This window comes from Ciconia boyciana, chromosome 1, assembly GCF_034638445.1.
Source record: "Ciconia boyciana chromosome 1, ASM3463844v1, whole genome shotgun sequence".
NCBI classification, from domain to species: Eukaryota; Metazoa; Chordata; class Aves; order Ciconiiformes; family Ciconiidae; genus Ciconia; species Ciconia boyciana.
In genome coordinates this window covers 187,851,885-187,869,933 of record NC_132934.1, presented here as the reverse complement: position 1 = coordinate 187,869,933, position 18,049 = coordinate 187,851,885, and positions in this window count along the sequence as shown.

Below are 18,049 nucleotides of genomic sequence, written 5' to 3'. Positions count from 1 at the left end.
CCAGGGAAGAAAGACACCTCTCATTTAGAAATACTGGCAAGCTCAGGTATTTCCTATCTCTTGACTGTTTGACTTTACAGCCTTAATGTTCAATTGACATGTGTCTGTGCATGTGCATTTTCTGACATTTTTAAAGAGATGAACCAAGAAAATTTGATTATATACAACTGCATTGATCTCTACACTGTCACCAGCAGGACTGGTAACATCTCCACAATTTGAATTAAACAGAGTGTATTTGCAATAGCAATCATAACAAGTTATTGTTTTATACACAAAGGCATGCTATAGGGACACATGTATGCCGTAAGGAGATAGCTGTCCTGTCAATGGGTTTCACAGCTATGTGCTGTCTACCAAGGAACCTGGAGACCCCAAAACACTAGGTTTGGATCTGTGTGATGGACAGGGTTTCCTAGTAGCTCTTCACCACAGCCCAGCTCCGTCAGCCACTCTGCACCTCTTCATCTTTGTCTTCCCCAGTCACTGCTGCTCCTGGTTTCTTTCTCCTATTCCTATAGCTCACAAAACAGCGTTGCACCCTAGAGATGCCATTTCCAAAAAGGATGAGTATGTAGGTTCCCACTCTACTTCCTATGATTTCAGCCTTTTTCCTCCCTGCCTTGTTAATCAACTTCTGCTCTTAACTCCATGTACCACCCCTTGCTGCCTCATACTTTTGGCCTGTCTCCCTAAAATTGCATACACCAATACACGTTTCACCCTTCAAGAAATTACGAAATAGCTTACTTGGAGTTGCACCCATGCTCTAATGGGCAAACACTGCTGCATACAACTCTCTCGGTCTTTACAGGCATGCAAGATTTGTTCTCCCATTTTGTTATAATTAGATCTGTGGGAGCAGACTTCTAATGGGGCACAGGACCCATCTGGTAATCTTATTAAAAATCAGGTTTGGCTTTCAGAAACACTCTCTACCCAGTGGGTTTCTCTGGCAGTAGCTTTGTCACCTGAGTTTTGCAAAAAGCTCCACACCCAAACTGTCCTTCCATAGCATTTTTGCCTACTGCAATTGCACCCAGGCTTTGACTGGAGCTGATGGGCTTGTGCAAAACAAATATCTTATTAAAAATATAAATAGCTTGAAGGGTGTCTGAAGCCTATTGCTGGACAGTGTAGGTTTGCCAAACTAGATATGCAAAAAGCACAGGAAAAAAAAAGGAATATAGGCTCATAACAAAACTTAAAATGTGGAGCAGTGCTGAAATGAGACCGTTTCAAGCTCTGTGGAGCCACTGGTTTACCTTTTCTAGGATGTGCCATGCTTTGATGAGCCAGAGCACACTTTGCTTAGAGGAACACAATTTTAACACTTGTTCATCTCAGGGTTTAAATTGCTGCCAGAGTACTTCTTTAACGGTATGCCAGAAGAAGAGAAGTTTCAGTGATAAAAGAAGAGAATAAACAGTTAGATCCCAGGTACCATTGTTAAGCACACCTAGGAACAGTTAAATGGGCAATTGTAGAAATGTTATGCAACCCCTAGGAATGATTTTATGCCAGAGAAACAGCCCCTTCTACCCATTTTCCTCAACTTTTAATCTGCAAAGTCTGTCCTGGGATGATTGGAGGTTACAAAAGTTACCTGGTCTTACAAAACTGGCTGCAAACATCTGTGCAAATTTGGGGGTCACTGCCTGTCCAAGTGCTCTGTGATGGCACTTGAAAAATAACTGGAACCAGAACATACATCCACTCAGAGAAATACAATGAGAAAGAAATAGGTTAAACTGTCTTCATATGTGTCCGGAGGATATCATTAACATTAATGTAGTCATAAAGCAGCACCTGCTGGCTCAACGCAGCAAATCTTTGCCTACTACCAATTAACTCTTCAAAAAATAATAGAGAACAGTTTTCACCCTTTTCGCCCCAAGCACAATAACTTGTTTCCTGCTAAGCATTATTAATTATAATGTCCCTGCTGCTTTGCCTCGCTCAAATGAACAGTCCCATCAGTGGCATAAGCTTCGTAGTAAGGTGTGTCTCAGCAGGAGCAAGCATGGAGTTATTGGGCTTTAAAAAATATTACACTACTTTTTATCACTATTGTTGTTCCTTACTTGGTGTAGCGCTTTCACTCTTAGTCATCCAGAAGGAAAAAAAGCACAGCTCTCAGTCAAAGCACAGGTCTCAGCTAGGTGAAGGGACAAATTCCCTGAAGATGTTCACATTACTGTAATGTCAATGATTCAGTGAGCAACGTCTGAGAAAAAGGCTTAGGTGGGGTGAGGCGTGCGATGAGATGGGGAGAGACACTCCTCAAACACAGCTGTAGCCTTGTCCTGCATTGCTAAATGCGAACTGCAGTCAGATTGCTACCACAACTGATGGGAGGAGTATTGGAGGTGACCCTTCTTCTGGGGCCAAGTGTGTCCATGCAGCTGCACATTAGCAGTGTGCTACTAGCTTGCACGTGTCCTTGGTCCCCATCCAGTGGCCTTTTTACATCAGCTCTTCTCCAGTGCACTCAAGCAATGGCAACCACCCCTTGTGCAAGGTTTCTGATATGGTGGCCCTGGCATGCAGAACACCATAACATGTGTACTGTCCAACGGGCTCACTTATGTATACATAAGCTTTGGATCTCTGATTTACAGTGTAAGGGATACTATCTCTTCTGCAAGGTGTCTCCTACAACATAAGTCATGTTATGTGACTGAGCTGCCAGCCATCTCAGACACCACCAGGCATCACTCCTGGTCTGAGCAGTGCTGGCTGTGCCAGAAGCAAAGCTAAGCTTCTTCTGCTCGGGGAAAAGACAGCTCATCTCTTTCCAACTGTAACCATGGATGAGGTGGCAGAAATACTCAATGCTCATTAAAATATTTTGCATGGTATTTAACCTGAGCATTGTGGTAGAAACCATAAACCTGGACTTTCTGTACAAGATAAACATACAGTATGTGGCAGTCAGCCCATTAAATGAAACACCGTTTTGCATAACACAAACCCTGAGGTTACACGTTGTGCTGATGTTACTCGTCCTGTCTTACCAAAGTCGCTTTCTGAATAGACAGAGTATCAGGAATATGTGCCCAGAGAGGTAGTGGAGGCCCCATCCCTGGAAACATTCAAGGTCAGATTGGATGGGGCTCTGAGCAACCTGATCTAGTTAAAGATGTCCCTGCTCCTGCAGGGGGGTTGGACTAGATGACCTGTAAAGGTCCTTCCAATCCAAAGCGTTCTATGATTCCATGATTCTATGATACTGTTTATACTTGTCAGTGCATTGCAGGTTATCACGGACCAAGTACCATGGTGCTCACTGATGAATGGACAAACACCAAGGACACTGGTTTCCATACTTACAATAGAAAGACAACAACAGGTCAATAGTTCCTGTCTAAAGCCAAGTTGTCATTAGTCTGTAGCTTGTGGAAAGCTGCACAACTGCTCCTCTAAAAGTGTGCCTGCTTGCATGTTTATTCACAAGTTTGAACTGCATAGAAAAGAACAGTTGCCCTGGCTGCAGAATCTCTGTAAACCCTTTTTTATGAGACAGTAAAGTCTTTCCTGAGCCATGAAATGCTTTGTATTATTTGCTGCTGTGATTGTCACATCTGATCTAACAAGGTACCTGGAGACTGTCCTCCTATTTCTAGCAAAGATTTCTACCTGACACTAATAAGAAGACAGCATCCCAACACCACCTTTTCGAGGCAGAAAGGGGCACTCCAGTGACCTGGGAAGTCTCATCTGAAATGGCTGAACCAAAGCCTGTCATAAGCTTACAGACAAGGTACATATCATCAGCCCATATCTCCTTCACCTTCCACCTCAATGTTGATTAATTTCTACAAGTCTTATCCCAAGAACTGATGAATGACAGAAAAAAGATATTTCTGTGGCTCTCGGGCCAATTTTTTGCAGTGCATCTTTATCTGCTTTGCCTGATTGATCAAAGATACCGTTATCTGTTGTACTCTACAGTCTCATTGACTAGGTTCAGCCTTGCTAACCCCAAGCCTTCAACAACCATAAAACTTGCTAAAAATAAAGACAGTTTAAAAAATAAAAAAAGAGGAGTTCTTTTTATTTGACATCTGGATTCTGGATCTTTATAGAGGTCAAATTTCCTTCTCACCCCTGGGAGACAGAAAGTTACTTTCTTTCTGATGACAGCAGATGCTCTCTTACAAATAATGAGACATCTGCCTAATTATCTGTCTTTGTTTCGTCATATTTACTTTTGCTCTGTGATTTTCTTCCCAGAATGTGCTTCCTTGTTATATAGGGAGTAAAAATCACACTATGAGCATCTACTTCATGAAACTCTGCCTCAGAACAGAAGAGCAGAGGGATGACTAGACAGCTAGCTACCTCCAGCTCCTCCGGCCAGAGGGATTATTAGCAGCCCTTACAGTCCTATCAGTTGTTACCTGCCACTATCTCCATTTCTTTCTCTTGCACCAGCTTCACCCCACCAAACACTGAGCCCTTACAAACCATCTCCAACCATCTCCATTTACACCTACATATAACCCTCACATTTCCTCTTTTGAGGAAGCCCCAGGCAGTACCGTTTAAAAGCAAAAATTTGCATGCAATAACCATGTTTGAGCAAATGAGACCAGAAATTGCTTGCCCCATTGTTCAAACATGCCATTTCTGATGCACAACTGCCACCAAAACACAGGTGATACCTGGGTGATGGCTAGGGCTGAGCTGCAGACCTCCTGGGGGGCCTGGTAAAGAAACTGCTTCTGAGATATAGGGGAATGTCAATATCAAGTGAAATTGTATCCTTCTGTGGGATACCTGTGTTCTTAGGGAGGAAAAATACATAGCATTGGAAGTACAGACACTCACAGAAATATGAAGCAGCATTTCCTCCAAATTATGCATATAAACCACCAGTACCTGAGAAGTAACATCACACAACTTTTTTTTTTCCAAACGACAGAATCACTGGAAAACTTCCTAAGTAAAAAAAGGCAAATGTGGTAACAAGAATTGAACTAAAAGGTGGTCTGACCATGAAGTTTATTAAAAATATACTTGTTTTAAATGCCTTGTCACTTGCATATACATATAAAATAAATGATAGAGATAGTGGCGCTTCATTATACCGACATATTTTTGTAGTGTGTCTGAGAAACCACAGGTACAAGTTCACATACATGTCACTGCGTAAAGTGCTTGTGGTAATCATTTTCATGGGGAAAAATAAGCACTTGCAGGATCATATCTTTTATGTTGTAACTTCAGTTAATGCCCACATCAATCAGATTGTCAAAGCTGTTTACAGCCCATGCCTGGATATTTCCAGCTTTTGACATGTTATGTCAAGGAGAACCAGAATCCTTGAAACATAATTTTGTTACTCTCTCTCTACTTACTGCTTTCTTCCCATCTTCGATTTCCCTGGTAAACTCTTTATATCATTTGCAGCTGCTTCAGAATCCCCTAGCCACCAGCTCATTAGTAACATTGAGATCACGTTATTCCTCTTCTGGGAGAGTGACCTGGGTTTCCCACAAAACTTACAGGGACCAAGATTTCCAATATTTAGGTGGGTTCAGCTGCAACATCCTTCGAACTTAAGTTGTTCTGTTACTCCTTTGCACATTAAAGTCTAATTCCTTTTAGCCAATTCCAAGAATGTATCGTTCTTCTTTTTATTTATTTTTTTCCTTTTGCATTTGATACCTCTATGTCTGGCAAGCCATCATTTGCTGATTATGAGCTGTGTCTCTTCTGGGGTTTGGCCAAAGTTTAGAACTAGCCTAAGATATAGTAGTCCTGAAAGGGCATGAGAAGGAAGAAGGGTTGGAGGATCTATATTTTCTCTTGTGAAAATTGAACAGTCTGGAATTAGAAATGACCCTTTCCTCTATATTTTTGGCCAGATTAAAATCGCAGAGAAATCCACAGTTTTATCCCCATGCATACTATGTGTCACATAACAGGGACTCTGGAGTCAGGTATTTCAGGCCATAAAAACACAGCGCTCATTAACCGAGTGAGTACCAGCACAGAAGATTTCTAGGAACATCCACTGAGAAGAGACAAGCCCAGATGTGCTTTACACCATTACCAAACGAGGTTATCTCAGTCTGATGGACTGTCCTTAAGAGACAGGCACTGGACTTGACAACGAGCCCATGAGAAATTAATAGGTGCAATTTATTCAAAGGACCGAATATCTCACAGAAATGGGCAGGGGGAAGGGAGGAAAAAGCAGGAGAGGAGGAGAGGAGTCAAAAGCAGACCAAAACTTGTGCAGGCAGCTGCAGCATAAAAACCCAAACCAGTACTACCCTGAGACCTTGGTCATAAAGTTTAATGGCTTGTTATCTTTACGAAGCCTTCAGCAACATAGAAAGAAGTGCCTATTTCCTCTCACTTCACATCTTTACTGTTGGACGCTTTCTTTTCTCTCTCTCCCTCTCTCTCCCCCCATTTTAGTCTAAACAATATATCTGGCTTGAATGCAACTATAAAGTAGACTGTTAGCAGGGACAGAGGTGTGTGCCGACTGGAAACAGCCCTGCTCCAGTCCCTTCCCAAGGTCATTCCCCGTTAGCCACACATGAGGACAATGAGCCTGCAATGCCATGATCAGCCACAAGCGTGCATCAAGGGTAGCAAAGGGACAACGTGTCCCAGAAACTTGCTGGGATGTGCCTGAGTGCAGCAGGATCTCAAGCCTTTGAGGTGGTTCAAATATTGTCTTCCTTCAAGACATCTGTTAAACACTGGATTATGGAACACCCTGATAGGTTTGCATGAAGGGCATTGTGAGCCTGACTGACAGACCAACGGGATAAAGACATCAGGAAAACATTCGAAGTTTAGTTTCAGCAAAAGTCAAGAAAAACAACTGCAAAGCCTTCCAAATCTTGCTGCAAATAAACTTTCCCACAGATTTAATGGGGGGAAAAATGTGCAAATTCCAGCAGACCCCATTTTAAGTCACATTAGTGATTTGAGGTGCTTTGTCATTCTCTACACTATATGAACTGCAGACCTTTTATTTCCCAAACTCTACTAATAACAAGCCCTATAATTAGGTATCTGTCCTTTGCAATCAGCACTACAGCTTTCTGTTCATAGGAGAAAAATGGTAGGGCGGGAGAACCGCTCAAGAGCATAGGAAAGAGCTGTCACCAGCATAGTGTGACTGGCTAATGGCTTCAAAAAAGTTATTAGGAGAGAACAGCTCCTTAATTTCAGTATGTAGCACGCTAATAAAAACGCTCTTGTTCATTTGTCTGTCTGATTGAACCCGACTCAAGTTTGGGGTTCAAACTCCTTCTCTCAGCCTGCAGTAGTTAAGTAGCACATTTCTTCTGATTTCTTCCTCCCCTGTACCCATGAGGCGTTTGCCTGAATGATTGGCCACAGACTGTTCTTGCTCATTAGTGCTGGTCAAGATTTGCTTTTGAAGTTTGATATAGCAAGGCCATATAGAAAGACATGCTGGAGAGTTGCTGCCCGGGTTTCTACCCTCCTGTTTTACCCCATTTTAGGAGTGAGAATCAGACCGATACCCATGCAGTTTGCCATTTCTCTTCTTTGATTTGCAAGGAAGAGCCCAGTTGTCAGCAGGAAAGAACCAGGCTGTTATTTGACTATCTTGGAAAGCTCTGAGTAGCAGGAGGCTTCAGTATAAAATCTTGGCCCGTTGAAGTCACAACAACATCAAGTGACTCAGGGATTTTACATCCAAAGGTAGACACATTTTGCCAGTCTTATTACAGCCATTAGAAGCAAAAGAGCAAAAATTAATCTGATTACATTGCCAGGCAATGTAAGGCAAAAGTCTGCTCTTCACTGCATTGTACTGTTGAGCCCACAACAACTCCACGAGCCATTCTGGCAGAGTTCCTCTGGACCTGCCTTTATGTCTGGAGAAGTAAATTTCCCCACCGAGTTGCCTCTGACCACATTTTTAAAATGAATTTCACGCCAGTGCAGCATCCCATTCTTCACTCCAGCAAAAATGCCTCTGGAGCAAGAAATGACAGCTCTTGGAGATAATCTTCTGCCCAGCACCTACCCAATAGTCTTTTCATCCCCAAGGTTTCCAAAGCCAGGAGGGTTATTTTCAGAGCCACACATATTAAAATTAATGCTAAATCAAAAGGACTGCCTGCCGAGGGGCTTGATTGGATTTGGACAAAGAATGTTGCTTTCTGAAGTCAACCCGTGTATAGATAATTTTTTTCACCACCTAATCGTGATTGTGAGAACGTAAATCATGCGAATTACAATGAGCAGGGTTGATGAATGTGCACCACAGGAACGCCGGCTCCAATCCCCTTCGAGGTCATCACTGGAGAAAGTCCTTTCCTAGGGCTGGGTTTCTGCTGCCTGGCACATCCACTCCTTAGCCATGCTCTTCTGGGGGAGATGACAAGGATACCACCTTTGCTTCTGTTCTGTCTACAACCTGTCTCTCCTTTTAACTGGAAAATGAAGCCTGCTAAGTGTCTTTGCTATAAAGGCTTCCTGTAATTTTTTTTCATTCACTTACAACCGTGCTCTTAATAATTGGATGTAAAGCAAAAATCCTCAGGAGCACAAGAGTGAAGTCTGCAAGTGCATGGGAATTCAGTCCTCTCAATATTTATGTTTAGCATTAAATACTTCATGCAAAAATAATGACTTTGACTCCCGAGGCCTTCCCTCTCTTATCTCAAAAACTGTTCATACACATGCTTTGGGATCTCTATGCAAATATAAAAAGGAGATTAAGTTGTATGTGTAGTAAATCCTGCTTTTACATTAAATAGGTAAGAACTAACGGAGGGCCTTTGGATTAAAAATAGGTCCCTGTTTGCTGAGCAGACTAAAGTGTTCTTTCCTCTAGCTGCCCTGCAGTGCAGGAATTGACTTTTTCCTAGTGAGAAATTTGAGTCAATTACAAAATCTATAGTATATTAGAGGTATGTACTGTACAATACATGATTTTGATTTAAATTACTGTATATTAGGGAATGCCACCTGCCTCCACATAACCACGCTTTGTTTTGCAATGGGAAGCTGAGCCCCAGCCCCCATCTGACAGCACCATTGCATGAGAAAATTTCACATCTGGGTGGCCTTAGAAAAATTCTGGGGACACAAGGTGAAAAATCTAAATCACCGCTGTCTGGGAGAGGGGGCGAGCCCCTGGCCCCAGACATGATATCTTTGACCGTCATCTGGCGATTTCTCCCTGCCCTTTGCCGCAGGACCTGGGAGGAGGAAAGCTCCTCCAGCACCACCAGCCCTCCAGCCGCCAGCTTATCAATTGTACTTCTCGGACCACACGCAAAGGTCAAACCCACTGACATTTTGGTTCAATTTTTACTGCCAGTCCCGCAAAAGAGGAAAACCAGGCTGCGATATCAAGCTGAAGGGCATGTAAAGCAGAAGGCTCTGCAGGTAGCCCGGCTGCACCGCCGGTGACCTTGTCACATTTTGTTTTGTTTCACCTATTGTCATTTGTTCCCTTTAAAACAAACAAAAAAACCCCATCAAGACACCGCCGAGTGCAAGGCGAATTCCTCTCCATGCATTTTGTAAGGTCATCCCCCGGGCCCACCGCAAGCATGGTCGCCGGCGTGGAAAATATGCCACAGAGTCTCATGGAGGGGTTCAAAGCAGCCGGCTGCAAAGGGTAAAACACAACTGGAGACAGCCGAGATGGGGCCACAAACTTCCTGACATCACCGGTACATCTCACAGCTGGACTTTAGCAAGTGCTCCCTTTAAACCTGGCTTTCCTTTCAAGAAATCTCTGAATGAAATGAAGAAGCAGTTTTTGCCTGAGTCATTGGCCTTTGCAATTTCCCCAGGACCCCAAGCCCTTTCAGCTCAGACACTCAGCTGCCAGAATAAGAAGCAACCTTATTTCACCTCTGGATGGAGAGGGGAAAAGGCATACATATAAAGGACCTAAAACCCACCAAGCTGGAGAACCCCTTTTGAGGACAGCAGGGGTTACTAATTCACTCCACGCCCCAACACCAGCAGCCAGACGGGGAGAGGATGATGGTGTGCTGGGGACCATGGGGGCATCTCAAGCCAGAGCGGGTCAGGATGCAGCACATGGCGAAAAAACACCGGCGAGGGAGCCCTCGGGTGGAAACCGTCCACTGCGACTGAGATGGATGGGTCCAAGTGTGAGACGCCCAGGCTCTCCTTGTGGAGAAACACACAAGGGCAATTCACCTGCCTCCTCTCAGGGCTTGCCTGGGGCGAGATGCCTCAGGTGCTGGAGGTACCGATCCTTCCCTGCGACAAGCTCGCAAGTTGGCATCCTGCTTCCAGCAAACCGAGCAGTCCTGACCTCTCCAGGTGCAGTCTCGCATATCCTCCACCACGGCAAATCCCTGTCCCCTCTGTCCCCCAAGCCCTGTGCCAGGCTCCCACAGCCCTGCCGAAATTTCTAGGGAGGGATGCAAGCTGGCAGGAGCCCCCATCTCCCTGTCTGCCCCGTTGCTACGGCCCTGGGAACAGTGACACCAGGACAGAACGGGGCGACAATGGGACAAGGGGACAAGAATGGGAAGAGGTCCACCGACCCTCAGGGTGACTGGGGACCAAGAGGGTGTCCCAGGCACCTCCATGCCAGCGGGTCTCTGCCTGCCCCTTGTCGGGGGGTTCCTCTCCCTCTCTCCTGGATGCTCCTGCCCAGAGAGGTAAGCCTGTCCTGGGATGCCTGTCTGGGGTTTTATGGAGGGGAAGCTTTTTTGGGGCCCCGCTGTGGCTGTCAGATGCTGTTTTACCATTTCCTCCACATTTCCTTGTTGGTCCCGTTTTTGTTGCTCTCCTCCCCCGTTTTCCCTTTTGCCCGGCAGATTAAAACCAAACACTTGCATGAAAAACCCCAGCACTCTAAGGGAGTTACGGAGGGAGGAGGAGGAAGCTGCAGGGTATCCGGAGGGCTGTCCCCTTCCTCGCAGCAGGCAGGGGTGGAAACACAAGGGTGGGTGATGGGAGAGGGGAGAGATACAGAGCCAACCTCCCCCTTCAACACCCCCGAACCCTCCCTGAAGTCAGACTTTCCTGAAATGTAGGAGCAACTGTTGGCCAGACCATACTATAACACACCTTAATTAAAAAAAAAGGGGGGGGAGGGAATAAAAACTTTCTTTCTCCAAAATCTGCTGAGCCGGTCCTGGTGAGAGCTGGAGCCAGTGCCCCAGCCCCAGCCCCAGGCAGGCAGATCCTACAAATGGCATACGGGGACAGAGCAGCCTTGCAGGCAACCTCTTGCCAAGGTGCCTATGGATAGCGTGCAGGCGGGTGGTTTGTAGGGCATTTGGTAGGACTGTGCCTCAGCAGGGTCAATGTGGACAGCATTAGCTCTTGGCTTCTTTCTCATTCTCTGTTTTCCCTTCATAAACAATGTTCACATTCATTTATCTCTTTTTCTTTATTTTTTTCAGAGTATGCCATCATAAACTTCAGAACTTGTAGCTTTAATAGACAGTTCTGTGAATATATGCATTTTTACTGAGACTTACCATAACATTTATATTTCTAGATGCATACTTTAGAGATAGTAGCATAAAAAAGAGGCTCAGTAGAATAGCGTAAGTATAGTTTATTCTTTCAAGGGAGGAAGGAGACATCAGAGAGCTTCTCAGCTCTTTCTCAGTGTGACTGCCTGTGATTCTGTCATTTATTCTTCTCTAAACCTACAGTAACTAGTTACTCAGTATTGCTGCAAATTTACACCACTGATCTTTCACTGGGTGCATCATGACTACAACCTTTAGCTTTGTGTTTAGGGGCTAATGGATTAGTTATGCATTATTTGCCACCTGTAAGAAATACTGTTCTGATCTCTACTAAAATATTTGGCTTCTGTGAAGGGCAGCGGTGCCTGGCCTTCCTTCTTCCACAGCAGGATGCGAAGCAGGAGGGACCCTACAGCTGAAAGACCTTTGCGTGGATGAGAGGATCAGGTCCTGTGTGCCGAAAGGAGCACAAAATGTTTCTACCTGCAATACGCTGCAGTGTTAGAAATCAAAACCGCAGCCGGCAGTAACTTCAGCTGTGTGTTACCCAGAGCCAAACCCAGTAAATCTCTGGTGGCAGTCAGACGAGTCCTTTTCCCTTCCAGAGCAGGGAAGAGCTGGAACCACTGGCAGCGTTAATCGGGGATTTCTGGGCTTTCAGACAATCTAACTTCAGTTTACTTCTTGTCTCTCGTGATGCAAACCCCAGAACAGACACTAATAACCGTGATTTACGGCTGGAGCCGCTTCATTTTGCTGTGTGTTGTAATTGTTATCCTGTTGAAGAGCCAGGCTTTCTGAAGAATATTCATGGGCTGTAGCTCCTCAGCTGTGTGTAGAGTGTGTGTCCTGTCTGCTTCATGGCCCAGGCAATGGGATCTGCTAAAATCAGGTTTATTTTAAAATCCCAACGGTAGAGGTTAGCAGTCTGATTCTGCATGCACCTCCTGAGCTGTTTATGCCTACATATTACAAATGCAACAGAAGAAAAGTTACTTTTCTGATTTACCAGAATAAATGGTTTTAACTCTTAATTTGCAGGTGTTAGTGACTGCAAGCAGAGGCAGCTGGTTCTCATCCATGCACCTGCAGAAACAGCATGGTCTTTATAACCTTGAGGCTGAGTGAATTCACTGGGGCCTGGATCACTGCATATTTGCCATATCCTTCTATATTTCCTATAAGCCTGTTAATGGCCACTCTGGGTTACAGAGAGGTAGGCAGCCCCTTGGCTGGAGCTGATGCCACCACTATGGTGAGATCCAGGCTTTTGGCTACAGCCCTTCAAACAGAAAGACACTGTTGAGATGAGTATTACTGGCTCTGCTGGCGTTTACAGGACTGGTAGGATGTAATAGGCATAAGGGCTGCACAACAGGAGACCACTCAAGAGTCTTCTGGGTGATTTACGGCGACCAATTGCTCTCCAAATGTCTTTGAAAGTGCAAAGCGCAGAAATGGAGTTATTTTAAGAGATTGTTTTCTCTACAAGAGTAGTGATTATAACTTGGAATTTGGAGATCTGGTCTGGACACAGCTGCAATGGCAGAAATAGGGGAAACATCCTGCTTGCTTTTAATGGGCTTATTCTGCAATTAAAGCCCATAAATGCTTTTTTATACATATAATATGATATTGTCTTATATTATATGAATAAATTTATATAATGTGTATCATAATAATAGTGTGTATGATGTACACACTATTAGGAAAGTAGTCAGCTACTCTCCTTGGATCTGTAAAAAGATACATGTGTACATATATGCATATATACACACATATAGCTGCTTCTTTAGCATTTAAGGAAGCATAGACTCCCACCAGCCCAACCTGCCCTTGGTGGGTGGTATTAAGCCGTAGATCTGTGCATCACAGCACCCACGGTGCCAGCGGGTCCCTCTGCTCCAAAAAAGCAGGGCGACCGCAGTGACGGGAACGCTTTGCTGGGGGCCTCAGTCCCTCCGGGGCTGTGGGTCTGAAAGCTCCTGCGATCTGATACTGCATTATAAAGTCCTGCCACAAAGTCACATCTAAACAAAGTAGAGGCACTGTCAGATGCCTTTCATTGCAGTGGACTATAGAGCAGCAGATTATAAATCCCATAGGATCAAGCAGGCGTTGCTTAGAGGGAAAGATTCCCTCTACAAGCACAAATAACTTGAAGATAGCAAAGGAAAGCAGAGGCTGACTAAACTCATATTTACATAGTATTCTCTCCAGACTCGCTGTGGTGTGGAAATTCCCCTGCAATGTCTGTGTATGAAAGTCCCTCTAGCCTTGTGTACATAGCACTCCTCTACCTTTTGGGATATGTGCAGGGAGCTTATGACTGGAATTAATTTAGTTGACATTTTGTGGTACGGCGCGGAGTTTAATCCTCATTTGATGGCACGGCACTCTCTGCCTTCTGCCACTGCCTGAAGAGTTACAGCCGTGGAGGTAATACCATTCCCCCTGGGACAATCCTGCTGGGAAGGTATCATCTCTGACCATGAGTTTGCAGGACCCAGCAGGGAGCTGCCTGGGATACTGGGTCCCACCAGTCGCTCTCAGCAAAAGAGCTTGACAATGTTTTCCTGGCCATCTTTGCACCCAACAGGGCACCCCAGCCCAAGGGCCATGGTCATAGAAATGGTGAATTCAGCTTGATTTTTAATGGGGGATGATGGGACAGCTCCCAGTAAGGAAACAAGGTTTTGATGGCGAAGCTGGCAGCTGTGGTGGGAATACCCACATGGGGCTGGGCAGCTCGGTTCGCTGGCCCCACCGAGCTCAGAGCAGTGCCCCAGGATGGGGATGGCAGGAGGTCCTGCCGTGACCTCCCATGGACACATCCAGCCTGGCCGTGGCTGAGAGCGGAGGAGTGGGCGGCTGCGAGATGGGGCATGACAGCAAGAGCCAAAGAAATATGGGGATAACGGCGCCAGGGAGGCAATTCCACTGTTATTAACACAAACACAGTCATCGCTCTGCCTTTGTCTCCTGATGAATCAGAGGAAATTGCCTCCCGAGCCCTTCGCCTTCCAGCTACTTCAGCTGTGTTTTGTTTCTCTAAGATTCAAATATTCTGACTAAATTTCAACATATTATTATGAGAACAGAAGAGCTATAGAGAAAGTGAAGCTTCACAGAGGAAACAGCCAATAAATGTTGCTTTGAATTCACTTGCTTTTTATGGCGAGCTCTGATGTCAGGGACAGATATGGCTTTGGAGAAGATGCGTTGCTGTGCTGCAGATGTGTTTGTGAATACTTAGTGGACAATCTCCTGTGACATTGTAATGGGCAGCTTACCATTATCTATCAGATTTTTAAGCCTGTCATTTTGATATGACTGATTTTTCTATTTAATACCGCTCCCCATGAACTATGAGCTTACAAAAGCAAGAGCCCTCTTCTATGTGTGGTGATACTATCTGGCCAGATTAGCAAAATGTTTATTTGCATTTTGCAAAAAAAGGTTGGGCTTTGTAACGAAAATACATATCAGGTCAAGTGAAAAATGTGATAGTTTGATATCAAAATCCCAGAATGGCTCGTGATGGAGAGGGGGAGGCAAACTTCCAAAGCAGAAATCTTTAATTTTGGCACTTTCAAAATGTGGCATTTCATCCCTCTAATTTGCCATGGGCTTTTTGTTTCAAACATTTCTTTTGATGAAAGCAAGCATGCAAACAAACAAAAAAAACCCTATTCAGAACTCAATAAAATGCTTCATTTGATCCTCTTCAGTTTCCTGGAAAAGTTCAGCAAAGAACATTCAAGCACTGCTTTTCTTCAAATTGTGGGGAAACTGCTGATCCATTAGTTGCGCAGCTTTGATGTGCCAAGTGCAAGAGAGGGTCCTCTAAAAGCTGCCGTAATTCATATTACTGAGTAGGACCATCCCAACGAGCATGAAAGCTCAGCCTGGTAGGTATGGTACAAGCACAGAGCCAGAGGCTGTCTGTCCTGAAGGCTTTACCCTCCGGATATACGATTCCCATAGGGTCAGCTATATGATTTTGTGCAGGGTGGTACAGGGAGACCGGGAAAGTCCATTTGAAACAGCTTTCCTCCGCTGGAAGAGAAGTTCTCCACACTTGCTGTATAAGCTGATTTTTCTCTTTTGTTTTAGGGGGAAGTCGGGATAGGAAGGGTGACAAGGCAACATAGGCAAGCTGTATATTAAGGATACGATCCTGACCCTAGGCACTGCTGCTAAGCCCACCTGTTCATGGCTCACGCTCTTCCGCTGGGTTTGAAAGGTGTTCGTTTCAGTTGTGCTTTTATTAATTCAAATTCCCTATTTTCAAGGCTGCAAGAGAAAATTTTTTAAAAGCCTTACTAAGAATACACTATAAAATGTCCTTTAAAACATCTGTGAAAGAGGAAGAGTTCAAGGGTGGCAGCCAGTTTTAAGTGGTGGTGGTGTGCAGGGACTTACCTAGGTGAAATGCAGCACCTGGTTGGAGGTGAAGAGAAGCACCATGCACAGATGTGGGGCCAGGACAGCCCCTGCCATGCACACATTGTGCAAATGGCACCGGCTTGCCCCAGAGCAGTCTCTGAGCTTGCCCAGATCCATGCATTGCAATCCAAGGCAAATGGCTATTACCGGGTGTGAGAGTGGGGAGGCAGGGCCGGGTTGGAGGAAGTGGCAACCAAAACAGCCGAGTGAGACTTGACTTCCAAACCCCAGGTAGAGGGACGTGATTATTACCCTCTTCTTGGCACTGGTGAGGCACATCTGGAGTGCTGTGTCCAGTTCGGGGCTCCCCAGTACAAGAGACATGGACGTACTGGAGCAAAGGGTCACCGAGACATGTAGGGGCTGGAGCCTATATGCATAAGAGGAGGCTGAGAGAGCTTGGGACTGTTCAGCCTGGAGGAGAAAAGGCTCAGGGACATCTCATTGCTGCCTATAGCTGCCAAATGGGAGGGTGAAGAGAAGACAGCCAGACTTTTCTTGGAGCTGTGTGGCTGTAGGAGAAGGGGCAACAGACACACACTGGAGTATGGGAAATTCCAATTAAATATTAGCAAAAATATTTTCAGCATGAGCATGATTAAATACTGGAGTCAGAAAGGCTGTAGGATCTCAATCTTTGGAGATATTTACAATTTGACTGGGCAAGACCCCGAGGTCCCTGATCTAGTTGACTTGCTTTGAGGAGGGGCCTGGACCAGACGACCTCCAGAGGCACCTTACAGCCTGGCTTGTTCTACAGGTCCACGACCATGAAAACTTGACACAGGAAGCAAAAGAACAGCAGTACAATGATCAGTAGAGTCAATGACATCAGAGATGCTTTCAAGTATGATGAAGAAGCAAAGAAATCTTAACATTAATTTGTTACAAGGGAAATGATAGAATCGTTCATGAAAGGCAGAAATGACAGACTTTTTCAAAGCTAGTTCTCTAAGGAGATGAAAATTAAGTGACATAATTAGATTATATGATAGAGATACTTTCTCTCTAGCAATGAAGGATGCAGTGTTAGACTGCCAGTGGTAAAGCTAGGTGCTTTAAAATCAGATGCAGACAGATAGCGTAAACCAAACAGTAGCAAAAGGGAAACCTTTGGGGTCTCTCTGGGCCATTTTTATTGGGTTTCAAAAGTCCTGGATCAGAAGGAAAGTTCCAGAGAACTGAAAAAATTTATCCTGAGAGAAGTATAAGAGGTGAATTAAAGATGGTCCTTAATGTGAATCAACACAGAGTTAGGTAATATGATTTTTGCCAGACCAGCTCAGTGATTTCTTTTCATGAGATTTATAAGTTCGATGGACAAAGGCGAAAGTATTGATACCCTATACATGTTCTTCTCTGTAGCACTTGAATTGATTCTGCCAGGCACTTGGCATCCATAACTAAACTAGGTCATCCTTGTGGATTCAAATGTGCTAACCAGCAGGTCTCAGACCTATGGTTTTTAGTACGCAATAAATCATAACGGATGACCATCGCCAGAGTACCACAGAAACAGTGCTGGCTGGGACCTCGCCTACTCAGTGTCTTCACCGTGGACGACGCTGTGCCATTCCTGCTTGGCGTTTGCCTACTCTGTTTTCAGCAATTGTCCCGCTGGGGAAGCCCAGCCGAGGGGTGAGGAGCACGTCCCACTGAGCGGTCCCCTGTGCATCGGCGGTGCCCGCGTGCCTGTGTGTGCATGGGCTCCCACAGCTGGCAGAGACCACTCTGCCCACATGGACGGAGAGGGCTGCACAGTCTGGAGGTGATCCATGGGTGCTGCAAAGCTGACACCCGGGGCAGTGGAAGGTTTTGGGCCTCCTGCATCAGTAAAACACCTGGAAACAGCTGTCTCGGTTTGCAGTCAGTCAGAGCAGAGGACCGTCATGCCTGATGGGAACTGGAAGGGAGGGGCGGGCAGAAGAGGAGGTTGTGAAGCACCAGTTCTGCCAAACTAACCTTATTATTTTTCCCTCCTTTCTCTTTTGACATTAAACAGGCTGAGTGGATGAAGGGAAGATGCAGACACAATTAACCAGATATTGCAAACAGGAGGCCGAGTTGCTTTTTATGGCTAGTTTATGTTTCAGACACACAACTACACAGAATAATGCAAT